Here is a 26,414-nt window from a genome sequence, read left to right as displayed (position 1 = left end):
TCTTGATTACTCAGCGTTAAAGTAGTATCATCTGCAAACCAACCACTAGTTTGTATGTGACCATCTGGAAGAGAAATTCCTTCTATTTAAGCAGTGGCTAAAAGTTTTGTTGCCATAACAAATAAAGCTGTAGACAAAGGACAACGTTGCCAATGCCCTCTTCCTAAACCATTCTGTTGACTAACAGTTGTCAAAACACAACTTTCAATATCATTGTAAAATACTGCAACCACTTTCTTATAGGAGTCACCAAAATTAAATAAATCTAATACTTTAGATAAAAAAAAACATTCAAGAGTGTCAAAGGCTTTGGTAAAATCAACAAATAACATTGCTCATGGTTTTCCAGTATTTTCACTCAGATCCACCATATCTACAATAAATCGGATGTTATCAATTATTTTCCTTCCTGGTATAAAAGGTTACTGATCAGAATGTATGATGTCTGGAAGAATACCTTCAAGTCTTTCCGCAATACACCTACTTGCAATTTTATAATCAGAGTTAAGTAGTGAAACTGGTCTCCAGTTTTTTAAATACTGATGCTCTTTTTCTAGTTTTGGCAATAATGTAATAACAATTTGTTTTGTGTGTTAGGTAGAACATCTTGATAAAAAGAGTTTAAAGGACTTTTCAAAGCATCTCTCTATTCACCCCAAAAGAACAAATAAAACTCAGGTGGTAGACCATCGCTCCTTGGGGTTCTGTTCTGTGGTGCTTTTTAACTCTTGATAAATTTCTTCCCTTGTTAATTACACTGTCACAACAAGCCCGTTTATCTTGCTTAACCTTTGGTATATTTGCTTCATTGAAGAAGCCATAGATGTCTGCCTTGTCCAAATTTGGTTGAGCAGATGTCTTAAGATGAGAGTAATAATCTTTTATTTTGTACAAAATTTTCCTCTGGTCTGTAATTTTACTGTCCTAATATTTTAGCATATTTATATTATTCTTTGTATGATTTTTTTTCATGATTTAGGAAATATTTTGTACTCTTTTCACTATCTTCATACCATTGAGCTCTGGATCGTATTCCTGATCCTCGCACTTTCTCGTCTGTCATCACGTCAAGCTCTTTTTTCAACTTGAAAGTTTCAAAAGTATATATAACATTTTCATCCTTTTCTAGTCTGTATAAATTATTGCGAATTTCTTTGTCTTTGCTTCATGTCCTTTTTATGCTTTGTTTTAATGTTCCGAGCAAACGGAACTGTCCGACCTTTAAACCATCTCATAGCCGTTTTAATATTTCTAAATACTCACCTATCAACAGGTGTATGAGAAGTTTTAACGAATTGTTGCTTTCCCATCCAAATATTGATCTTTGCAGTAAAAATACTCAGTTAAAACTGACATTAGACATTCCGTTTTTGGTAGTTTACCTACTTAATCTTTTTCTTATCTTTTTTTTGTTCACTTTCTGTATAGACCTACCTTTTGCTATGTGACTTGTTCTGTAACTGTATTTGTCTGTAATTGTAGCTTTGTTTTGAGTTTATTTTCGGAAACTCTAAACGGCCCTATATCCCGTAAGCTTTCCCAATAAATAAATAAATAAATAAATAAATTTTATGTTTTAAAAATTAAAACCATGATTTGTGATCGATAACTGAGACTTCAGCATCACTAGAGTATCTCTTTTAAGATGATTCATTTTTTCAGTGTACACCTTGTCATGCAAAAAACTACAATTAAATTTCCAAAAACCAGGTCCTCTTGGTTTTTGTTTACATATTTCGATAGTAATAACAATGGCGTCATGGTCAGACTTTACCCCAGGAATGATTTCACATAACTTGTTTCTGAAAGCTAAAAAGCTAAATTGCAACGTATTGCGTAATGGAAGGCTGCTGCGTGTCATCAGATGTTGCACCCTGTACACCTCGTTTCCTTTCATTCTTTTTTAACCGAATTTCAGCAGACATTCTCCGCTTCATTCTCCATTTTTTTCTGTTGGCACCAATGGTGTTGGTCAGTCTATCCTTGACTTTTGTGTCTAGAGTCATTCCATTTGGCGCAAAATCTAAAATCTTTCTCCAGAGCAGTCGTGAGAGACCACTACCACTCACTTTCTCACCATTACAGTAGCGCCCCATTAAATTCACTTTTTATACTTAAGAGTCCCATGGTCCCCTCCACACAATTTCAGAAAAATTAAGCTTAAATACTAAACTATCGTTTGCAAGCAAAGCAAGTCACCCATGAAGGAAATTAGGAATGAACACGATCTGAATTGATTTAAAACCTCAACTGTTTATTTAGTCTATCATTCCATCCTGATTTTTTTAAGATCGTAATGATTTTATTGTCCCACGAATCCACTCTAAGCAGAGGACCCAACAGCTGGATTCACTTTTTAAACACCTACCAATGCTACCCTAACAAAGTTGAAGAAATTCCGCGGCTACGCTACGAGACAAGGCACTTGCACTCAGTGATTTGTCGCCCCTAGCGATAATGTACAAATAAACAAACAGACGCAAAATGTACTAAGATAAACGGTGGCGTTGTGCCTTGAAATTTGTAACACCACGAAGTATATCAAGAATACTTGATGTTTTTTTTTAATTGTGAATTTTCAGATGGATTTGAAATGTTGGGTTTAGAAGCAGTTAGGGCTTCTCGATTTTTGAAGTAAACGGCCCACTGTTGCCTTTTTGTGATTCGATGAAAGTTTTCCACCGTTTCCGGCATATCGATATTTAATATGTCGAAGACTTACAAAGTTTGACAAACTGATCTACCTTATTAATTATGATGAAATATTTTTTTAACGTTTGCATCAAACATAAAAACAGACTTTTGAGTATATTGACTTCGTTTTACTTGTAAATAATCTGTTCATGTGACCTCCGTCCTCGAAGGATTTTCTGTTTGAGTGAGTCGTCCTAAACGGCGTTTCGAGACCAAATTCGGGTCCCTTCATCAGTCGCCATGTTGTTATGTATCCCCTCCGTTTGGTTGTGTGGGATAGTTCTCTCACCCCTCTAAGAGGAGAAATATTAAAGATATTGTCTACAAAAATAAGAGTTTATGTTTCAGATTTAATTCCATGTGACGTGTAGGGGCCACTGTAGTAAACAGATGCAGCGTCTACACGATTTTAGACGTTGCATCCACAGTCGCTTGTGAACGAATACACTGCGGTCGCTGTTAATTATCCATTTGAAAAGCATACCCCGTAGAGGTTAAGCGACTGTGGTAGCAGCCAATGGCCTAACTTCGATTGAAGGTGATGGGTTTTCCATAGACGTGTTTTCGCATACTGGCATGATATTTCATATAATATATGAGATCTCTTTGCGTCAGTTACTTTTGTCACCATCTTTTTTTGGATGTCGGTGGTATGTCCATACAGCAACATATAGAAATTTGCAGTCAATCTCTGGCCACTTCCCGGCGTGCATTGGTTTGTGTACTATCAGCCGATATTTTGTAAGTGTGCCTTTTGAACCACATCTGGTTCCTTCGTCTGGATAACTTTGTAAAACCAATATAAATTTTAATAGGTTGACGATAACGTTGGTATTACAGGCATTGAAGAATTTCTTTTGCAACAAATAACAACTATATTTCATCACCTAAGATTGTAATTTAGCCAAAAAGCGCGGTTACCGACCTGATTTCATGGACCTCACTAACAACTCCAAAACTACGGCAATATTTCCCCTAAGATTATTGATAAAGATATCGGATATCCAAGAGATAAGAAAAGCAACATATATCTCTTCTGCATGCGAAAAAGTCTTCATGGGAAAAAGTGGTAAACGGTATTATGTATATTCAAGAGGACTAGTCACAGCCAGTTTGAATTTTCTAGTTTTGACCACAATTCTACAGTAAATCACTCCACTGAGGGTCACAAGGAGCCGTAAACTAAAGTTACTAACATAACAAGCGATGACTTCACAAAAATAATCCATCTATAAAACTCCCTATCTTACTTTAAATTATAAAGAGACATTGTACTGCCTATATCTTACTTTAAAGTATAAAGAGACATTGTACTGCATAAAAGAGATTAAAATTGTGGGGAATCAGTAAAAATTTACACTCGACTAAGATGGATTACGAACGAACGATAATATTCATGATAGGTTTTTAATGCCTACATTTCTGTAGCCGTGTGAAATGATGAATCAGCCGTTGTATTAAATTTTCATGGTGCGCAAGCATAGTTTAGTTAATAATTTACAGTGTGACCAGATAAAAGAGATGTCAGATGACGCAGCCGATAGAGTTTACAGTCGCCTCTACGTCGAGCTCGTATGATCGACTGCGCATCACCTTCGCTGCCGATCATGGGTATTCGGTTTCAAAGCAATCGTGAACTACTGGAGCATTCACAGTATACTGTGATAATCGACACTACAGTTCGTGATTTCCAAACATGCTATAGCATGATACCGAGGAAACGAACGCCTATCGCTTTGTCCGAGCCCCACATTTTGCCTCGTACGATATTCGATGAGAACCTACAGTCAAATCAAGTGAACACAGGTGAGCGATCGGTATTCGACTAAGAAGACTTGCTAAAATTGTCTATAACTAGCATTCGAAAGTAATATTTTCTTGCGTCATTCCGTACCTGTACTCTATCAGGGATGTACTTGATGTCACTTGTTGTCTTCACTAAAAATGAAGACAATAACTGTGGGGGAAGTAATCTTCCGTTGGATTTTTGTAATTACCAAAATTGCATTTGAGTACATTTTATTCAGATTCTTTAGTCTCGATCGTAAAATATTTTATCGCCTTGTTGAGGAAAATTCTAGACTGAGAGGGTGGTGGTTTTTCTTCTATCAGAGCATGTCTATGCTGTCAGCCCAGAAGAGATTTTAGCAACAGGATTTCCACTTCAACCGTCTGTGATGTTGGTGGTGGCAGTGAAGTTGACGATGGTGGAAAATATTGAATAATCAAGGGAAGATAGCATTGTGTAAGTATAATATTAGCGGTCGTCAGAAAACATTCAATCACACTGATAAACAAATTAATCCGACAAAGTAGAAATGTTGTCATTAAATAGTTTTTTCATGCAATGCTCCGTTCATTCAACAATCATGATGTTGGACTTACCAAGTTATAACAATTGTAACTGACGTAACATCAATACAGGGCAAAACGTATTTCTTCCATTTAGGTTGTGACAGGTTATGTTGTGTTCTTACAATGTTCACATTGTTGAACCTTGACGTACATCTATTAATATTGTCTAATATATATTGTTTGAACCTAGTTTGTAGACTTTAAACTATACTGCATCCCATAAATCTTGCAAGTTTCCTTCATCACTAAGCGTTAAATATAAATTCTTTTACCACCAGGCTTCAAGACTGTAGTCACTGTTCATCTTCCGAAAGAAGTCTCTGGAAATTCCAAAATCCGTTTGACGAATGGTGATGACGTCATTTGAATCTGTGCAGGATATCTCGCAATTATAATGGACGCATCGTCTTGCACTTGTCTTCCGCAAGGGTTTTCGAATTGAGATTTTGAAATGTCTTTACTGTTTGATTTCTTTATATATAGAATCAGAACAAAACTCGCTTAGACAAGTTTTCCTAATTTCTTCAAGTGCCTTTCATCTTTTCTTCTTTATATGTTTACAACTTTTATTGATAATTTTTGTATCTAAACATGGCAAATACAATAGAATATCGTCTTTTTTGCACATCTATAGTTAAGAAACATAGTGTTTTGAAATAGGATTGAAGCCTCTGAGTCGATTAACTTCAAGCGCACATTGCATTATCTGAATTACGAAATGGGGAAGTAATTCGCTTTTGATATAATGCCCCATATAAGCAACTGCAAGAGATTTATATTTCATGGCGGTGTAGAGATAACAAATGTTGCCGGCTTTGAGTATTTGTCGCACCCCTACACTCTATAGAACAAATTGCCATGCCATAAATGCAAATTAATAGATGTTGACAAGAAGTGGTGCCTTGCATTGCAAAGAGGGTGGGTAAAGTCTGGGACCACCGTATATCATTTGAAGAGGACATTTTAGGAACAGTTAGCTAATCCTTCACACTTTATGACACCTGCCAAAGCAGGCTACCATTGTCGAGTCGCAACCCTGTCTCCATGTTGCTGTAATTACTTATTCTATTAACTTTTATTAAATATCTACGTAAAATTGTAAGTCACAAATTTAATATATAAGTATGTTCCGCCTTTGGTTGTGAATATACTGTTTTAAAGAGGTTAAAATGTAATTTGAAATTTATTCATTACTGACTCTAGGAACCTGAGATAGAAACTCTCAGCCAATCAAAATCACTTTATTTTGTCAATTATCATTTCAGCTCAAATTGCTTTGCCGATTAAAAGTTATCCCGTTTTCTCGAGCATTCATCATTATAGTATATGTTATGAGAACCGTAACTCTGTGGTAAAATTAGAAGCTTCTAGGCCTTGTTTGATAAGTCTTGTAATCACTCTGGTATTACTAGTTGCTGTGTAAGTTGGATTCATATTGTAATAAATCAACTCGTAGCTTTATACAGAACTGAATCTCTCGCTTCTGTTTGTACTCTCATCTTCACATTACTCCCCCCACAATTGTAAATGGAAACTTAAGATGAATAGAAAGGTTAAGTTTACTGTGACGACCTGACACAGCTCCAATTTCTTTCTAATGGGTCACTTCTGCGAATAGGACATACATCAGATCGGAAGAAATAATTCCGCTGTCACTGACTGAAAACACGGTGTAGCACGTACCTTTATTGTCAAACTTCGTCCGACTACCTTTTTTGTAATGATATTGGATTTTTTTTGTGAATCGTAACCCTCTCCCTAAGGGGAAGTCCAACCGACCTTGCAAGAAATGCTAAACTCAAGATTTTTTAAAAGAGCATGAATACATGTAACGATGATGTTGTAAAGTTCAGTGAAGTCTTCTGGTGGTACGATTGTGTTATCACAGGTGCTGATCAGAAGTACTATCTCTTTGTCAAGGTTAGCTTTGACGTAGACCGTCAGAGTGTCCGACTGGAAGATCTGTGATGTGAGGGGGCTCCTGTCTTCTTTGTTCCGCAAAAGATTATTATTCCGACAAAGTGGCAAATAAAACAAAATCTACATAACTGTAAGTGTGTCGAGCGGACGAACAAAATCACAAAGAGACTTGTCTGGAAAAATGTGATTAAACTTGCTAGAAAGTAGAGAAAGAAAAATATCATTAAAATCATATTATTAGAGGAATACGTTCAAGATGCATCCTTCTCCTTCAAGTCTTACAAGGCTTGAAAACGTGATAAAATCATCAACTTTATTAATCATCTTAGAAGTGGAATACAATGTATTAATCCATGAAGAAAGACAGTATCTTAATTGCATAACATAGGATCGGAGGGTAATTTTAATCCCATCAAGAGTAGCTGAATTTCAAATATTGCAAACTGTGTGTTTTACAAGGGAAGTTTGGGAAGGGCATGAGCGCCCTCGTACGACTTTTCTTCCAGTCTATGGTTGTTGCTATCGAGAAACAATCGAAACAGACCTACAGTTGTTTTTTAGAGAAATTTGATATTCTGGTATCGCTGAGACGCACTTTAAAAATCGTGTAGATTGCCATTCAATAAAAAAGAAGAAAGTAGAAAAGAACCACTTTGGCTCTACACGATATTACACCTAGCAGCCACAGTCGCTCACGAATCAATACACGACGACGATATATATATATATATATATATAATATATATATATATATATATATATATATATATATATATATATATATATATATATATATATATATATATATGAGATCTCTTTGTGTGAATTAACCCTCAAGTCAAATTTATTTTTTGAGTTTTTTGTTGTTTTTGCTGTTTTTTCATGTCGGTGGTATGTTCATACAGCAAATGTAGCAATCTGCAGTCAATTTCTGGTCACTTCCCTGTGTACATTAGTTGTTCACTATCAGCTGATATTGTGGAAATGTGCCTTTTGAACTATATCTTGTTCCTTCGTCTTTCTACATGTATGAATAGATAGTTTGACGATAACATTGGTATTAAAGGCATTGAAGAATTTCTTTTTGCAACAAATAAATAACAGCGATATTTCATCACCTAAAATTGTAATTTAGCCAAATAGCGCCATAACCGACCTGACTTCATGAACCTCAGTAGCAACTCCAAAAGTAGGGCAATCTTTCCCTTAAGATTATTGTTAAAGATATCGGTTTTCCCTGGGATAAGACTCGCCATATATATCTTCTACATACAGAAAACTTTTCATGGGAAATCCTGTAAACTGTACTATGTACATTCAAGAGGACTACGACTAGTCACAGCCAGTTTGAATGTTCTAGTTATGACTACAATTCTGCAGTAAATCACTCCATAGATAGTGTCGTAAGGAGCCGTAAACTAAAGTTACTAACATAACAAGCGATGACTTCATAAAATGATCAAACTATAAGACTCCCTATCTTACTTTAAAATATAGAGGCATTGTACTGCATAAAAGAGATTAATAAAATTGTGAGGAATTAGTAAAAAGTTTACATTTGACTAAAATGGATCAACGAGCGCTTTAATGATAATATACATGGTAGTTTTTCAATGTCTTCATTTCTGTACCGTTAAATCCTTGCTGCTCACAGCCGTGCGAGTTAATGACTCTGCAGTTGTAGGGAACTTTCATGCTGCGCAAGCATAGTTTAGTTAATAATTAACAGCTTGACCCAAAAAAATAGAGTTGTTGGATGACGCAGCCGATGAAATACCAGGCTGGTATTACCTACATAACAGTCGACTGTACGTCGAGCTCCAAACATGCTATAGCATGTCACCGAGGAATCGAAAGCCTATCGCTTTGTCCGAGCCCAATTTTTCACTTCGGATGATATTCTTAAAGTAACACTCGAAAGTAATGTGGAGTTGACGACTGTGAAAAACATCGGATAATCAACGGAAGATAGCATTGCGTTAGTATAATATTAGCGGTTTTCAGAGAATATTCAATTATACTGATAAACAATTTAATCCGACAGGGTAGAAAATGTTGGCATTAAATACTTTTTCCACACAATGCTCCGTTTATTCAACAATCATGATGTTGGACTTACCGAGTCACATACGCTGAAGAACCGCATTTGTGTGTGATGTGACATCAATACCAGGCAAACAATTAAAGTACTACCACTTTGGTCTTGACATGTATGTTTTGTTCTTACAATGTTAACATTGTTGAATCTTGACGTACATCTATTTATATTGTCTAATATATATTGTTTGAACCTAGTTTGTAGACTTAAAATTAGACTGTATCCCATAAATCTTGGGAGTTTCATGTATCACTAAGCGTTAAATAAAAATTTCCTTTATCATCAGGCTTCAAGACTGTAGTCACAAAGTTCATCTTTAGAAAGAAGTGTCTCGAAATTCCAAAATCCGTTTGACGAATGGTGATGACGTCATTCCCCTCGTATCTGTGTAGGATAACTCGTAATTATGATGGACATCGTCTGGCAATTCTCTTTCGCAAGGGGTTCCAATAACTGAGACTTTTAAATGACTTTTTTGTTTAAATTTCTTATATGTAATCAAAACAAAACTCGCTAGGACACGTTTTCTTAATTTCTTTAAATGCCATTTATCTCTTCAAGTATAATTTCCATGATTTACATGTTTACAATTTTTATTGATAATTTTTGTATCTAAACAAGGCAAAGATTATGGACTATTTTTCTTGCACATCTATAGTTTAGAAAACTTGTGTCTTCTATAATCATTGAAGCCTCTGGTTATGAATTAACTTCAGTTTAAATCTGAATTGCGAAATGGGGAAGTAATTTGCTTTTGATGTATTGCCTCATATATGCAACTGCAAGAGATTTACATTTCCTTGCGACGTACAGATAAGAAATGTTGCCAGCGTTGAGTATGTGTCGTACCTCTGCACCCTATAGAACAAATTGCCATGCCATAAATGTAAATTAATGTACGAGACTTCAAGGTATATTGACAAGAAGTGGTGCCTTGCGTTGCAAAGAGGGTGGGTAAAGTCTGGGACCACCGTATATCATTTGAAGAGGACATTTTAGGAACAGTTAGCTAATTCTTCACATTGTATGACACCTGCCGAAGCAGGCTACCATTGTCGAGTCGCAACCCTGTCTCCATGTTGCTGTAATTACATATTTTATCAACTAATGTTGAATATCTACGTAAAATTGTATGGCATAAAGTTATAAAATATGTTCCGTGTTTGGTTGTGAGTATACTGTTTTAGAGCAACTAGCATGTAATTTGAAATTTATTTATTTATTGCTGACACTAGAATCCTGCCGTAAAAACGCTCGGCCATCAAAATCATTTTATTTGGTCAATTATGTTTCCCGCTCAAATTGCTTTGCCGCATTAGGTCAGATTTTCCCCCTTTTTCTCCAGCATTCATCATTCGAGTATATATTGTGAGAACAGCAACTCTGTGGTAAGATTCGATGCTTCTAGGCCTTGTTTAATAAGTCGTGTAATCACTATGGCATTACTAGTTGTTGTGTAATTTTGATTTGTATTGTAATAAACCGACGTGTGGCTTTCCGCAGAACTGAATTACTCGCTTCTGTTATTATTCTCACCTTCACATTACTTCCCACCAACTGTACGTAAAAAGAAGGCCTTAATCTGGATGAAGTAAACAGAATCTATGGAAAATGTCGTGTACTTTGAAAAAAATTATTCAAAGAAATGTCCAACTTTGAGCGTATACGTACCATCAAAAACCTACAAGCTCCGGTTCGACGAGATAGTAAAACAGTAAACATCGCTTTCTTCCTTTTCAACAGTGAAAGTTAAGAGAGAGAGAAAAAATGCGGATTTTATAACACGGCGTTGGCAAACACTGAGCTAACCGTTATTATATTTCTGCATTTTACCTTAGTTTACCGATAAGTGAATTACAATAGATATTGAACTATCTAAGGCTACAGAAACATTTTGACCACAACCAAAGGTGGTCCTTTTCTACATTCTTCCATTTTGTTGAATAGCAATCTACACGATTTAAACGTGCGTATAAGCGATACCAGGATGTCAAATTTCTCTAAAAGCACAACTATGGGTCTATTTCAAGAGGACTAGTCACAGCCAGTTTGAATTTTCTAGTTTTGACTACAATTCTACTGTAAATCACTCCACTGAGTGTCACAAGGAGCCGTAAACTAAAGTTACTAACATAACAAGCGATGACTGCACAAAAATAATCAAACTATAAAACTCCATATCCTACTTTAAATTATAAAGAGACATTGTACATAAAAGAGATTAAAATTGTGGGAATCAGTAAATTTTTTCACTCGACTGAGATGGATTAACGAACCCTTTAACGACAATATTCGTGATAGTTTTTTTAATGCCTAGATTTCTCTAGCCGTGCGAGTTGATGAATCTGCCGTTGTAAGGAACTTTCGCTGTGCGCAAGCATAGTTTAGTTAATAATTTACAGCGTGACCAGAATAAAAGAAATGTCGCATGACGCAGCCGATAGACCAAATAGGGCTATTTCCCACACAACAGTTACCTGTACGTCGAGCTCGTATGATCGACTGTGCACGATCATGGGTGTTCGGTTTCAAACCAATCGTGAACTACTGGGGCATTCACAGTATACTGTGACAATCGACGCTGCAGTTCGTGATTTCCAAACATGCTATAGCATGCTACCGAGGAAACGAAAGCCTATCGGTTTGTCCGAGCCCCACATTTTGCTTCGTACGACATTCGGTGAGAACCCACAGTCAAATGAAGTGAACGCAGGTGAGCGATCGGTATTCGACTAAGAAGACTTGCTAAAACTGTCTATTACTTAAACTAACACTCGAAATTAATATTTTCTTGCATCATTCAATATATATACTCTATCAGGGATGTACTCGATGTCATCTGTACTCTATCAGGGATGTACTTGATGTCACTTGTTGTCTTCACTAATAAATGAAGACAACAACTGTGGGGGAAGTAATCTTCCGTTGGATTTTTGTAATTACCAAAATTGCATTTTGAATACATTTTATTCAGATTCTTTAGTCTCGATCGTAGAATATTTAGCGCCTTGTTGAGGAAAATTCCAGACTGAGAGGGTGGTGTTTTTTCTTCTATCAGAGCATGTCTATGCTGTCAGCCCAGAAGAGATTTTAGCAACAGGATTTCCACTTCAACCGTCTGTGATGTTGGCGATGGCAGTGAAGTTGACGATGGTGGAAAATATTGGATAATCAAGGGAAGATAGCATTGTGTAAGTATAATATTAGCGGTCGTCAGAAAACATTCAATCACACTGATAAACAAAGTAATCCGACAAAGTAGAAATGTTGTCATTAAATAGTTTTTTCATGCAATGCTCCGTTCATTCAACAACCATGATGTTGGACTTACCGAGTCACATACGCTGAAGACAACATTTATAACTGACGTAACATCAATACAGGGCAAAAAGTATTTCTTTCACTTAGGTTGTGACAGGTTATGTTGTGTTCTTACAATGTTCACATTGTTGAACTTTGAAGATCATCTATTTCTTTTGGCTAATATATATTGTTTGAACCTGGTTTGTAGACTTAAAACTAGACTGTATCCCATAAATCTTTGCGAGTTTCGTTCATCACTAAGCGTTAAATAAAAATTTCTTTTACCACCAGGCTTCAAGACTGTAGTCACACACTTCATCTTCTGAAAGAAGACTCTGGAAATCCAAAAATCCGTTTGACGAATTGTGATGACGTCATTCGGATCTGTGCAGGATATCTCGCAATTATATTGGAAGCATCGTCTTACACTTCTTTTCCGTAAGGGTTTTCGAATATAGAATATATATATATATAGAATCAGAACAAAATATCGAATATATAGAATCAGAACAAAACTCGCTTAGACAAGTTTTCCTAATTTCTTCAAGTGCCTTTCATCTTTTCTTCTTTACATGTTTACAATTTTTATTGATAATTTTAATTTCTGAACAAGGCAAATACAATGGAATATCGTCTTTTTTGCACATCTATAGTTTAGAAACATAGTGTTTTGAAATAGGATTGAAGCCTCTGAGTCGGTTAACTTCAATCGCAAATTGCATTATCAGAATTACGAAATGGGGAAGTAATTCGCTTTTGATATACTGCCCCATATATGCAACCGCAAGAGATTTATATTTCATGGTGGTGTAGAGATAACAAATTTTGCCAGCTCTGAGTATTTGTCGTATCTCTACACTCTGTAGAACAAATTGCCATGCCATAAATGCAAATTAATAGATGTTGACAAGAAGTGGTGTCTTGCGTTGCAAAGAGGGCGGGTAAAGTCTGGGACCACCGTATATCATTTGAAGATGATATTTTAGGAACAGTTAGCTAATCCTTCACATTTTATGACACCTGCCAAAGCAGGCTACTATTGTCGAGTCGCAACCCTGTCTCCATTTTGCTGTAATTACATATTTTATCAACTAATGTTGAATATCTCCGTAATTGTAAGGCATAAAGTTATAAAACATGTTCCGCTTTTGGTTGTGAATATACTGTTTAAAGAGGTTAAAATGTAATTTGAAATTTATTCATTCCTGACCCTGGGATCCTGAGATAGACTGAAAACTCTCACTTAATCAAAATTACTTTATTTCGTCAATTATTATTCCTGCTCAAATTGCTTTGCCGTTTTAGTTTAGAGCTTTCCCGTTTCCTCCAGCATTCATCATTCTGATGCTTCTAGACCTTGATAAGTTTTGTAATCACTCTGGTATTACTAGTTGCTGTGTAAGTTGGATTCATATTGTAATAAATCAACTTGTTGCTTTACACAGAACTGAATCACTTGCTTCTGTTTGTACTCTCATCTTCACATTACTCCCAGACAATTGTAACTGAAAAGATGAATAGAAAGGCTTAGTTTATTGTGACGACCTGATACAGCTCGAATTTCTTTTCCACATGGGGCACTTCTGCGAATAGGACATATATAAGATCGAAAGAAATAGTTCCACGGTTTAGCATGTACATTTATTATCAAACTTCGTGCGACTACCTTTTTTGTAATGATATTGGATTTTTTGTGAATTGTAACCCTCTCCCTAAAGGGGAAGGCCCAACCGACTCTGGAAGAAAAGCTAAACTCAAGATTTTATAAAAGAACATGAATGCATGTAACGCTGATGTTGCAAAGTTCGGTGCAGTCTTCTGGTGGTATGATTGTGTTATCACAGGTGCTGATCAGAAGTACTATCTCTTTGTCAAGGTTAGCTTTGACGTAGACCGTCTGAGTGTCATTGTGGAAGATCTATCATGTGAGGGGGCTCCTGTTTTCTTTTTTCCGAAAAAGATTATTCCAACAAAGTGGCAAATAAAACAAATCTACATAATTGTGAGTGTGTCGAGCGAAGAACAAAATCACAAAGCAACTTGTCTGGAAAAATGTCATTAAACTTGCTAGAAAGTAGAGAAAGAAAAATATCATTAAAATCATATTACCAGAGGAATACGTTCAAGATGCATCCTTCTCTTTCAAGTCTTACAAGGCTTGAAAACGTGATAACATCATCAACTTTATTAATCATCTTATAAGTGGAATACAATGTATTAATCCATGAAGAAAGGCAGTATTTTAATTGCATACTATTGGAGGGTAATTTTAATCCCATCAAGAGTAGCTGAAATTCTGATGTTCCAACCTGTGTGTTTTACAAGGGAAGTTATGGAAGGGCATAAGCGCCCTCGTAGGACTTTTCTTGCAATCTATGATTGTTGCTGTCGAGAAACGATCGAAACAGACCTACAGTTGTTTTTTAGAGGAATTTGATATCCTGGTATCGCTGAGACGCACTTTAAAAATCGCATAGATTGTCATTCAATAAAAAAGAAGAAAGTAGAAAAGAACCACCTTGGCCCTGCACGATATTACACGCTGCAGCCACAGCCGCTTGTGAATCAATACACGACCGCCGCTGTGAAATATGCATTGGAAAAGCATACCTCACAGCAGTTGAGCGACTGTGGAAGGAGCCAATGGCCTAAGTGCATGTGAAGGGGATTGGTATCCATAGACGACTTTGCGTCAATTAACCTTCAAGTCAGTTTTTTTGTCACTGTTGTTGTTGTTGTTGTTGTTGTTGTTGTTGTTTTAACATGTCGGTGGTATGTCCATACACCAAAATATAGCAATCTGCAGACAATTTCTGACCACTTCCCAGTGTGCATTGGTTTGTGTACTATCAGCTGATATTGTGGAAATGTGCCTTTTGAACCATATCTTGTTCCTTCGTCTTGATACATATAAGTATATGAATAGATAGTTTGACGATAACGTTGGTATGAAAGGCATTGAAGAATTACTTTTTGCAACAAATACCAGCTATATTTCATTACTTAAGATTGTAATTTAGCCAAAAAGCGCGGTAACCGACCTGATTTCATGAACCTCACTAACAACTCCAAAATTAGAGCAATCTGTTAGGGTATCGGTTGTCCCTGAGATAAGACTCGCCATATATATCTTCTGCATACTGAAAACTTTTCATGGGAAATCTGGTAAACTGTACTATGTATATTTAAGAGGACTAGAACTAGTCACAGCCAGTTTGAATATTCTAGATATGACTACAATTCTACAGTAAATCACTCCACTGAGTGTCATAAGGAGCCGTAAGCTAAAGTTAGTAACATAACAAGCGATGACTTCATAAAATAATCAAACTATAAAACTCCCTATCTTACTTTAAAATATATAGAGGCATTGTACTTCATAAAAGTGATTATTAAAATTGTGGGAATTAGTAAAAGTTTACATTCGACTTAAATGGATCAACAAACGCTTTAATGATAATATACATGGTACTTTTTCAATGCCTACATTTCTGGAACGTTAAATCCTTGCTGTTCACAGCCGTTCGAGTTGACGACTCACTCTGAAGTTGGAGGGAACTTTCGTGGTGCACAAGCATAGTTTAGTAAATAATTTACAGTGTGACCAGAAAAAAGTTGTGGTATGACGCAGCCGATAAACTATCGTCTGGTGTTGCCCACATAACAGTCGCCTGTACGTCGAGCTCCAAACATGTTATAGCATGTCACCGAGGCAACGAAAGCCTATCGGTTTGTCCGAGCCCCACTTTTCACTTCGGATGATATTCGGTGGGAAACCAGTCAAATCAATTAAATAAAGGTGAGCAATCGGTATTGAACCAAGAAGGCTTGCTAAACTATCTCTTCCTAAAGTAACATTCGAAAGTAATGTTTTCTTGCGTCATGCCATATCTGTACTCTATCAGGGATGTACTTGATGTCATTGGTGTCTTCACTAATAAGTGGGGGAAGTAATCTTCCGTTGGTTTTCTGTAATTACCAAAATTGCATTTTATTTATACATTCTATTCACATTCTTTAGTCTCGATCGTAGAATATTTTCTTGCGCCTTGTTGAGGAAATTTCAAGACTGACAGAGTGGTGTTTTCCTTCTATAAGAGCATGTCTATGTTCTTAGCCCAGAAGAGACTTTAGCAACAGGATATGAACTTCAACCGTCTGTGATGTTGGCGATGTCAGTGAAGTTGACGACTGTGAAAAACATCGGATAATCAACGGAAGATAGCATTGCGTTAGTAAAATATCAGCGGTTTTAGAGAACATTCATACTGATAAACAAATTAATCCGACAAGGTAGAAAATGTTGGCATTAAATACTTTTTCCACACAATGCTCCGTTTATTCAACAATCATGATGTTGGACTTACCGAGTCACACACGCTGAAGAACCGCATTTGTGTGTGATGTGACATCAATACCAGGCAAACAATTAAAGTACTACCACTTTGGTCTTGACATGTATGTTTTGTTCTTACAATGTTAACATTGTTGAACCTTGACGTACATCTATTAATATTGTCTAATATATATTGTTTGAACCTAGCTAGTTTGTAGACTTAAAACTAGACTGTATCCTATAAATCTTGGGAGTTTCATGCACCTCTAAGCGTTAAAGCGTTAAAAGCGTTTTATGATCAGGCTTCAAGACTGTAGTCACAAAGTTTATCTTTAGAAAGAAGTGTCTCGAAATTCAAAAATTCGTTTGAAGAATGGTGATGACGTCATTTCCCTCGTATCTGTGCAGGATAACTCGTAATTATGATGGACACCGTCTGGCGATTCTATTCCGCAAGGGGTTTGAATAACTGAGACTTTTAAATGACTTTTTTGTTTAATTTTCTTATATGTAATCAAAACAAAACTCGCTAGGACACGCTCTCTTAATTTCTTTAAATGCCGTTTATCTCTTCAAGTATATTTTCCATGATTTACATGTTTACAATTTTTATTGATAATTTTTGAATCTAAACAAGGCAAAGATTATGGACTATTTTTCTTGCACATCTATAGTTTAGAAACATTGTGTCTTGTATGATTATAAATTAACTTCAGTTTTGCATTTCATAATCTGAATTACGAAATGGGGAAGTAATTTGCTCTTGATGTATTGCCTCATATATGCAACTGCAAGAGATTTACATTTCCTTGCGACGTACAGATAAGAAATGTTGCCATGTTGAATATGTGTCGTACCTCTGCACCCTATAGAACAAATTGCCATGCCATAAATGTAAATTAATGTACGAGATTTCAAGGTATATTGACAGGAAGTGGTGCCTTGCGTTGCAAAGAGGGTGGGTAAAGTCTGGGACCACCGTATATCATTTGAAGAGGACATTTTAGGAACAGTTAGCTAATTCTTCACATTGTATGACACCTGCCAAAGCAGGCTGCCATTGTCGAGTCGCAACCCTGTCTCCATTTTGCTGTAATTACATATTTTATCAACTAATGTTGAATATCTACGTAAAATTCTTTGGCATAAAGTTATAAAATATGTTCCGTATTTGGTTATGAGTATACTGTTTTAGAGCAACTAGCATGTAATTTGAAATTTATTCATTGCTGACACTAGAATCCTGCCGTAAAAACGCTCGGCCATCAAAATCATTTTATTTGGTAAATTATGTTTCCCGCTCAAATTGCTTTGCCGCATTAGGTCAGATTTTCCCCCTTTTTCTCCAGCATTCATCATTCGAGTATATATTATGAGAACAGCAACTCTGTGGTAAGATTCGATGCTTCTAGGCCTTGTTTAATAAGTCGTGTAATCACTATGGCATTACTAATTGTTGTGTAATTTTGATTTGTATTGTAATAAACCGACTTGACATAAGGGGCCATAAACTAAAGTTAAGTTAGTAATATAGCAAGCGATGACTTCATAAAATGATCAAACTATAAGACTCCCTATCTTACTTTAAAATATAGAGGCATTGTACTGCATAAAAGAGATTAATAAAATTGTTGGGAATTAGTAAAAGTTTACATTCGACTAAAATGGATCAACGAACGCTTTAATGATAATATACATGGTAGTTTTTCAATGTCTACATTTCTGTAACGTTAAATCCTTGCTGCTCACAGCCGTGCGAGTTAATGACTCTGCAGTTGTAGGGAACTTTCATGCTGCGCAAGCATAGTTTAGTTAATAATTTACAGCTTGACCCAAAAAAAAAGAGTTGTTGGATGACGCTGCCGATGAAATACCAGGCTGGTATTACCTACATAACAGTCGACTGTACGTCGAGCTCCAAACATGCTATAGCATGTCACCGAGGAATCGAAAGCCTATCGCTTTGTCCGAGCCCAATTTTTCACTTCGGATGATATTCGGTGAGAAACCACAGTCAAATCAATTGAACAAATGTGAACGACCGGTCTTAAAGTAACACTCGAAAGTAATGTTTTCTTGCATCATTCCATATCTGTAGTCTATCAGGGATGTACTTAATGTCATCTGTACTCTGTCAGGGATGTACGTGATGTCACTTGTTGTCTTCACTAAAAATTGAAGACAACAACTTTGGGGGAAGTAATCTGCCGTTGGATTTTTTTAATTATCAACATTCCATTTTTGAATACATTCTATTCACATTCTTTAGTCTCGATCGTAGAATATTTTCTCGCGCCTTGTTGAGGAAATTTCAAGACTGACAGAGTGGTGTTTTTTTTCTATTAGAGCATGCCTATGTTCTTAGCCCAGAAGAGACTTTAGCAACAGGATATGAACTTCAACCGTCTGTGATGTTGGTGGTGGCAGTGAAGTTGACGACTGTGAAAAACATCGGATAATCAACGGAAGATAGCATTGCGTTAGTAAAATATTAGCGGTTTTAGAGAACATTCAATTATATTGATAAACAAATTAATCCGACAGGGTAGAAAATGTTGGCATTAAATACTTTTTCCACACAATGCTCCGTTTATTCAACAATCATGATGTTGGACTTACCGAGTCACATACGCTGAAGAACCGCATTTGTGTGTGATGTGACATCAATACCAGGAAAAAAATTAAAGTACTAACACTTTGGTCTTGAAAGCTTATTTTTTGTTCTTACAATGTTAACATTGTTAAACCTTGACGTACATCTAATATATATTGTTTGAACCTAGCTAGTTTGTAGACTTAAAATTAGACTGTATCCCATAAATCTTGGGAGTTTCATGTATCACTAAGCGTTAAATAAAAAATTCTTTTTTGATCAGGCTTCAAGACTGTAGTCACAAAGTTCATCTTTAGAAAGAAGTGTCTCGAAATTCAAAAATAGTGTCTCGAAATTCAAAAATTCGTTTGAAGATTGGTGATGACGTCATTCCCCTCGTATCTAAGCAGGATAACTCGTAATTATGATGGACATCGTCTGGCGATTCTCTTCCGCAAGGGGTTCGAATAACTGAGACTTTTAAATGACTATTTTGCTTAATTTTCTTATATGTAATCAAAACAAAACTCGCTGGGATACGTTTTCTTAATTTCTTTAAATGCCGTTTATCTCTTCAAGTATATTTTCCATAATTTACATGTTTACAATTTTTATTGATAATATTTGTATGTAAACAAGGCAAAGATTATGGACTATTTTTCTTGCACATCTATAGTTTAGAAAAATTGTGTCTTCTATAATCATTGAAGCCTCTGGTTATAAATTAACTTCAGTTTTGCATTTCATAATCTGAATTGCGAAATGGGGAAGTAATTTGCTTTTGATGTATTGCCTCATATATGCAACTGCAAGAGATTTACATTTCCTTGCGACGTACAGATAAGAAATGTTGCCATGTTGAATATGTGTCGTACCTCTGCACCCTATAGAACAAATTGCCATGCCATAAATGTAAATTAATGTACGAGATTTCAAGGTATATTGACAAGAAGTGGTGCCTTGCGTTGCAAAGAGGGTGGGTAAAGTCTGGGACCACCGTATATCATTTGAAGAGGACATTTTAGGAACAGTTAGCTAATTCTTCACACTTTATGACACCTGCCGAAGCAGGCTACCATTGTCGAGTCGCAACACTGTCTCCATTTTGTTGTAATTACATATTTTATCAACTAATGTTGAATATCTACGTAAAATTGTAAGGCACAAAGTTATAAAATATGTTCCGTGTTTGGTTGTGAGTATACTGTTTTAGAGCAATTAGCATGTAATTTGAAATTTATTCATTACTGACACTAGAATCCTGCCATAAAAACTCTCGGCCATTAAAATCACTTTATTTGGTCAATTATGTTTCCCGCGCAAATTGCTTTGCCGCATTACTTCAGAGTTTTCCCGTTTTCTTCAGCGTTCATCATAAGACTATATTATGAGAACCGCAACTCTGTGGTAAGATTATATGCTTCTAGGCCTTGTTTAATAAGTCGTGTAATCACTATGGCATTACTAGTTGTTGTGTAATTTTGATTTGTATTGTAATAAACCGACGTGTGGCTTTCCGCAGAACTGAATTACTCGCTTCTGTTATTATTCTCACCTTCACATTACTTCCCACCAACTGTACGTAAAAAGAAGGCCTTAATCTGGATGAAGTAGACAGAATCTATGGAAAATGTCGTGTACTTTGAAAATAATTATGCAAAGAAATGTCCAAGTTTGAGCGTATACGTACCATCAAAAACCTACAAGCTCCGGTTCGACGAGATAGTAAAACAGTAGGCCCTAAACATCGCTTTCTTCCTTTTCAACAGTGAAAGTGAAGAGAGAGAGAGAAAAAATGCGGATTTTATAACACGGCGTTGGCAAGCATTGAGCTCACCGTTATTATATTACTGCATTTTACCTTAGTTTACCGATAAGTGAATTACAATAGATATTGAACTATCTAAGGCTACAGAAACATTTTGACCACAACCAAAGGTGGTCCTTTTCTACATTCTTCCATTTTGTTGAATAGCAATCTACACGATTTAAACGTGCGTTTAAGCGATACCAGGATGTCAAATTTCGCTAAAAGCACAACTATGGGTCTATTTCAAGAGGACTAGTCACAGCCAGTTTGAATTTTCTAGTTTTGACCACAATTCTACAGTAAATCACTCCACTGAGGGTCACAAGGAGCCATAAACTAAAGTTAGTAACATAACAAGCGATGACTTCACAAAAATAATCAATTATAAAACTCCCTATCTTACTTTAACTTATAAAGAGACATTGTACTGCACAAAAGAGATTAAAATTGTGGGGAATCAGTAAAAATTTACACTCGACTAAGATGGATTAACTAACCCTTTAACGATAATATTCATGATAGGTTTTTTAATGCCTAGATTTCTCTAGCCGTGCGAGTTGATGAATCTGCCGTTGTAGGGAACTTTCGCGGTGCGCAAGCATAGTTTAGTTAATAATTTACAGCGTGACCAGAATAAAAGAAATGTCGGATGACGCAGCCGATAGACCAAATAGGGCTATTTCCCACACAACAGTCACCTGTACGTCGAGCTCGTATGATCGACTGTGCACGATCATGGGTGTTCGGTTTCAAACCAATCGTGAACTACTGGGGCATTCACAGTATACTGTGACAATCGACGCTGCAGTTCGTGATTTCCAAACATGCTATAGCATGCTACCGAGGAAACGAAAGCCTATCGGTTTGTCCGAGCCCCACATTTTGCTTCGTACGATATTCGGTGAGAACCCACAGTCAAATGAAGTGAACGCAGGTGAGCGATCGGTATTCGACTAAGAAGACTTGCTAAAACTGTCTATTACTTAAACTAACACTCGAAATTAATATTTTCTTGCATCATTCCATATATGTACTCTATCAGGGATGTTCTTGATGTCATCTGTACTCTATCAGGGATGTACGTGATGTCACTTGTTGTCTTCACTAATAAATGAAGACAACAACTGTTGGGGAATAATCGGCCGTTGGATTTTTGCAATTATCAACATTCCATTTTTGAATACATTCTATTCACATTCTTTAGTCTCGATCGTAGAATATTTTCTTGCGCCTTGTTGAGGAAAATTCTAGACTGAAAGGGTGGTGTTTTTCTTCTATCAGAGCACATCTGTGTTCACAGCCCAGAAGAGATTTTAGCAACAGGATTTCAACTTCAACCGTCTGTGATGTTGGCGATGTCAGTGAAGTTGACGATGGTGGAAAATATCGGATAATCAAGGGAAGATAGCATTGTGTAAGTATAATATTAGCGGTCCTCAGAGAACATTCAATTACACTGATAAACAAATTAATCCGACAAGGCAGCGAAAATTTGACATTAAACATTATTTTCATACCATGCTATGTTTATTCAACAATCATGATGTTTGATTTACCGAGTCACATGCGCTGAAGACAACATTTGTAACTGACGTAACATCAAGACAGGGCAAAACGTATTTCTTCCACTTAGGTTGTGACAGGTTATGTTGTGTTCTTACAATGTTCACATTGTTGAACCTTGACGGTCATCTATTTCTTTTGGCTAATATATATTGCTTGAATCTAGTTTGTAGACTTAAAACTAGACTGTATCCCATAAATCTTGCAAGTTTCGTTCATCACTAAGCGTTAAATAAAAATTTATTTTACCACCAGGCTTCAAGACTGTAGTCACACTGTTGATCTTCAGAAAGAAGTCTCTGAAAATTCCAAAATCCGTTTGACGAATGATGATGACGTCATTCGGATCTGTGCAGGATATCTCGCAATTATAATGGACGCATCGTCTTGCACTTGTCTTCCGCAAGGGTTTTCGAATTGAGATTTTGAAATGTCTTTACTGTTTGATTTCTTTATATATAGAATCAGAACAAAACTCGCTTAGACAAGTTTTCCTAATTTCTTCAAGTGCCTTTCATCTTTTCTTCTTTATATGTTTACAACTTTTATTGATAATTTTTGTATCTAAACATGGCAAATACAATAGAATATCGTCTTTTTTGCACATCTATAGTTAAGAAACATAATGTTTTGAAATATGATTGAAGCATTTGAGTCGATTAACTTCAAGCCCTTGCATTATCTAGAAATGGGGAAGTAATTCGCTTTTGATATAATGCCCCATATAAGCAACTGCAAGAGATTTGTATTTCATGGCGGTGTAGAGATAACAAATGTTGCCAGCTTTGAGTACTTGTTGCACCCCTACACTCTATAGAACAAATTGCCCTGCCATAAATGCAAATTAATGGATGTTGACAAGAAGTGGTGCCTTGCATTGCAAAGAGGGTGATTAAAGTCAGAGACCACCGTATATCATTTGAAGAGGACATTTTAGGAACGGTTAGCTAATCCTTTACATTTTATGACAGCTACCAGACTACCATTGTCGAGTCGCAACCCTGTCTCCATGTTGTTGTAATTACATATTTTATTAACTTTTATTAAATATCTACGTAAAATTGTAAGTCACAAAGTTGATATATTTGTATTTTCCGCCTTTGTTTGTGAATACACTGTAAAGAGGTTAAAATGTAATTTGAAATTTATTCATTACTGACTCTGGGAAACTGAGATAGAAACTCTCAGCCAATCAAAATCACTTTGTTTCGTCAATTATCATTCCCGCTAAAATTGCTTTGCCGTTTTTGTTTAAAGTTTTCCCGTTTTCTCCAGCATTCATCATTGTAGTATATATAATGAGAACCGTAACTCTCTGGCAAGATTCTGATGCTTCCAGGCCTTGTTTGATAAGTCTTGTAATTACTCTGGTATTACTAGTTGTTTTGCAAGTTGGATTCATATTGTAATAAATCAACTTGTAGCTTTACACAGAACTGAATCACTCGCTTCTGTTTGTACTCTCATATTCACATTACTCCCCAACTATTGTAAATGAAAAGATGAATAGTAATGTTTAGTTTACTGTGACGACCTGACACAGCTCGAATTTCTTTTCCACATGGGTCACTTCTGCGAATAGGACATACATCAGATCGAAAGAAATAATTCCGCAGCTACCGACTGAAGACACGGTGTAGCACGTACCTTTATTGTCAAACTTCGTGAAAAAATGAGTCATTAAACTTGCTAGAAAGAAGAGAAAGAAAAATATCAATAAAATCATATTATTAGAGGAATACGGTCAAGATGCACCCTTCTCCTTTTCGTCTTACAATGCTTGAAAACGTAATAAAATCATCATTAATCATCTTATAAGTGGAATACAATGTATTAACCCATGAAGAAAGACAGTATCTTAATTGCATAACATAGGATCGGAGGGTAATTTTAATCCCAACAAGAGTAGCTGAATTTCAAATATTCCAAACTGTGTGTTTTACAAGGGAAGTTTGGGCAGGGCATGAGCGCCCTCGTACGACTTTTCTTCCAGTCTATGATTGTTGCTATTGAGAAACAATCGAAACAGACCTACAGTTGTTTTTTAGAGAAATTTGATATCCTGGTATCGCTCAGACGCACTTTAAAAATCGCGTAGATTGCCATTCTATAAAAATGAAGAAAGTAGAAAAGAACCTGCTTGGCTCTACACGATATTACACGTAGCAGCCACAGTCGCTTGTGAATTAATACACGACGGCCGCTTCCATTTCTCATGACAACAGAGTTCTTTTTTCCAATGTTTACACACGCCAAAAGAAGTTTCTAAACTAGGATCCAGTGATAGCCGAGATGTAAATCTACAAAAGAGACTTCTCAACATGGCGTTGATGAAAATTGCCATCTTTCTGCTTATATACTGTTTAACTATTCTCCGCTACATTCCGATAGTAAATAAGTTTGAATTTTCTAAATATAACTACAATTGGACAGTAGCCTAATTCACTCTATAGATAGTGTCATGTCACAGGGAACCGTAAACCAAATTAGTAACATAACAAACGATGACTTCACCAAATGATCGAACAATAAAACTCCCTATCTTGCTCTAAAATATAAAGATACATTGTACTGCAGAAAATAGAGTACTAAAATCATGAGAAATCACTTAAATTTCAAATTCAACTAAAATGGATTGACTAACGATAACGGTCTAATTCTTTCATGGCTACATCTCTGTAGTCACTGTTTAGATCCTTTCTGCTCAATCTCAAATTGACAGCCGTGTGAGTTGTTGAATTAGTTTGGTCCCTGCCCCATTTCTACCGCTGGCTGCGCTGCTGTAGCGCCAGCAGCGTTAGCAAGGGGGCAGGGAGAATTTCGGGGGAATTTCCGTGCATAATTTAGTTACTCATTTACAGTGTGACCACTATAAAAGAGCTGTCGGATGACGCAGTCGATCAACACGACTTAGTGTCCACAGTCGTTTTACATCGAGCTCCCATGATCTACAGCGCATTTCAAAGTGGTGGCTTCGCAGCCGATCATGGGAGCTCGGTTTACAGCAACTGTGGACTACTGTGACATATGTACTGCGACCATGGACACCGCACTTCGTGATTTAAAAACATGCTATAGCATGCTACCGAAGAAACGAAAGCCTATTGGTTTGTCCCCACTTTTTGCTTCGCACGATATTCGGTGGGAGACCACAGTCCAATCAATTGTCAACAAAGGTGAGCGATCGGCATTCGACCAAGAAGGCTTGCAAAGCTGTCTCTTACAGTAACACTCGAAAGTATTGTTTCTGTGCATTCCATATTTGAACTCTACCAGGGATGAACTCGATGTCATCATGCAATAATCAGTGAAGACCACAAGTTAATAGGAAATAATGTCCTGTTGGATTCCCATGTTACCAACATTGCATTTTTGAATACATGGTATTTATTCAATCGTATTGTAATCAAAGGATGTTTTCTTGCGCCTTTTTTAGGAAAAATTGAGACTGACAGTATGGTATTTTTTCTTCTTTTAGAGCACGTCTATGTTGTCAACCCAAAAGCGACTTTAGCAACAGGATTTCGACTTCAACCATCTGTGATGTCGGCGGTGTCAGTGAAGTTGACGATGGTGGAAAATATCAGATAATCAAGGGAAGATAGCATTGTGTAAGTATAATATTAGCGGTATTCAGAAAACATTCAATTACACTGATAAATAAATTAATCCGACATGATAGAAAATGTTGGCATTAAATAATTTTTTCATCCAATGCTCCGTTTATTCAACAATGTTACCG

At 36.3% G+C, this 26,414-nt stretch overlaps 1 protein-coding gene and 2 long non-coding RNA genes across 4 annotated transcripts in view; 2 read left to right on the top strand and 1 right to left on the bottom strand.

Annotated features, from left to right (window-relative positions):
• LOC139151940 (uncharacterized) overlaps positions 1–26,414 on the bottom strand; it is a 116,633-nt gene that overhangs the window by 27,360 nt on the left and 62,859 nt on the right. The gene's annotated exons all lie outside the window — the stretch shown is intronic.
• Positions 11,527–13,817, top strand: LOC139152392 (uncharacterized). The gene is made up of 3 exons (XR_011556622.1): positions 11,527–11,780; positions 12,126–12,258; positions 12,662–13,817. It is a non-coding gene; the product is annotated as an uncharacterized lncRNA (long non-coding RNA).
• LOC139151938 (uncharacterized) overlaps positions 25,553–26,414 on the top strand; it is a 35,322-nt gene continuing 34,460 nt past the window's right edge. For both annotated transcript variants that reach the window (XR_011556512.1, XR_011556511.1), the window contains exons 1-2: positions 25,553–25,848; positions 26,151–26,283. This is a non-coding gene — a long non-coding RNA (uncharacterized lncRNA). The remainder of the gene's footprint in view (positions 25,849–26,150; positions 26,284–26,414) is intronic.

Source organism: Ptychodera flava, chromosome 15 (genome assembly GCF_041260155.1).
Source record: "Ptychodera flava strain L36383 chromosome 15, AS_Pfla_20210202, whole genome shotgun sequence".
NCBI lineage: Eukaryota > Metazoa > Hemichordata > Enteropneusta > Ptychoderidae > Ptychodera > Ptychodera flava.
This window is presented reverse-complemented; position numbering and strand designations above follow the sequence as displayed.